The sequence below is a fragment of the Lathyrus oleraceus genome, chromosome 7 (assembly GCF_024323335.1).
Source record: "Lathyrus oleraceus cultivar Zhongwan6 chromosome 7, CAAS_Psat_ZW6_1.0, whole genome shotgun sequence".
NCBI lineage: Eukaryota > Viridiplantae > Streptophyta > Magnoliopsida > Fabales > Fabaceae > Lathyrus > Lathyrus oleraceus.
In genome coordinates this window covers 446,322,063-446,323,950 of record NC_066585.1, presented here as the reverse complement: position 1 = coordinate 446,323,950, position 1,888 = coordinate 446,322,063, and positions in this window count along the sequence as shown.

Sequence of the window (1,888 nt, the reverse complement as noted above, 5' to 3'; positions counted from 1 at the left end):
CAACTTTGACCTTCTAGGGTTTCTGACTGTCTGTGCATGAACTGATGGCTTCTGAACATCCAACCCTTGACTTAAACACTTCAAATGGACCCCCAAGTCATGTGAACTTGTTGGACAAACCCTAGGGCCTTGGCTCCTTGAGAAACAACCTTGCTTGCTTGGTTGACTGATCTCCTGATCAGTTTGACCTAATTTCTTGATTTGCTTGCACTTGAGGCAACTGGGACAATGCAATGCTATGCAAATGGACCATGATATGCTATGACCTAATATGAAAGTGTATGTACAATGATAGGTGCAAATTTGAGGTGCTACAGCTGCCCCTATTCAATCAGCTGGGAACCCGAATGGATGATAGCAGCGGCTGTCAGACTTTCAGGGTAACCAGGGATTGAATACCAAGAACCGTAGAATTTGCACGATGCCAGGATCCACCAATGGAAACGTCCACTGGGACTTATTACTGGGTATATATATTTTGTTTTTGTTTTCAAAGGGTACAACCACATCCAGACATCGCAACGACGATGAATGAGAAAAGAAATCACAACTAGATGCCGACGGACAACTAGGAAAAACTCAACGTTTACCAATACCAACGGAGAGGTAACCAGACATTAATGAATGACTGGAAGGGATACAACCATACGTCAACGGACGAAATGGGAAAAAACTCAACGTTTACCAAGACCAACAGAGAGGTAAATCCACGTGGGGATAGGTACAACTAGACGTCATAGGACGAATAGGAAAAACTCGACGTTTATCGACACCAACGGAGAGGTAAATCCACGTGGGGATAGGTACAACTAGACGTCATAGGACGAATAGGAAAAACTCGACGTTTATCGACACCAACGGAGAGGAGGAAACTCTACTGGGGAGAGTGAACACAAACAAATCATCAACGGATGATCGGGAAAAACTCGACGTTTATCGACACCAACGGAGAGGTAAATCCACGTGGGGATAGGTACAACTAGACGTCATAGGACGAATAGGAAAAACTCGACGTTTATCGACACCAACGGAGAGGAGGAAACTCTTCGATTTGAAAATCGGAAATTGGCCTGAACGCCATGAGTACATCGACCTGATCGTCAGAAACTCCTTCGGTCTGAATACCGGAAAAACATAAGTACATCGACCTGATCGTCGGAAACTTCTTCGGTCTGAATACCGGAACATTGGCCTGAGTGCCATGAGTACATCGACCTGATCGTCGGAAACTCCTTCGGTCTGAATACCGGAAAAACAAAAGTACGTCGACCTGATCGTCGGAAACTTCTTCGGTCTGAATACCGGAAAATTGGCCTGAGTGCCATGAGTACATCGACCTGATCGTCGGAAACTCCTTCGGTCTGAATACCAGAAAAACAAAAGTACGTCGACCTGATCGTCGGAAACTTCTTCGGTCTGAATACCGGAAAATTGGCCTGAGTGCCATGAGTACATCGACCTGATCGTCGGAAACTCCTTCGGTCTGAATACCGGAAAAACATAAGTACATCGACCTGATCGTCGGAAACTTCTTCGGTCTGAATACCGGAAAAACATAAGACATATTATCTATAGCCGTCAAAACGTAGATAATACACTCGCATGGAAGATCATCCATAACCGGGATGTAGGTTGTTAAATGAATAATCGACCGACAAGAAAGGCATCGGTACCAGGACTAGGTATGCAAAGATGACCAATCAAAAGAGGATAAAGTTGCTAACTCGGAGCAAATATCCAAAAAGAAAGGGCAGACCCAATGGGGACAATACTGCCTTATCAAAGCAAGTATCCAAAGGGGAAAGAATATCAATATCACGGACCGGATACTGATAACTGCAAAGAGGGGGTTACATCTACCGGTTTGTAGGCAGAAAACCACGGAAAA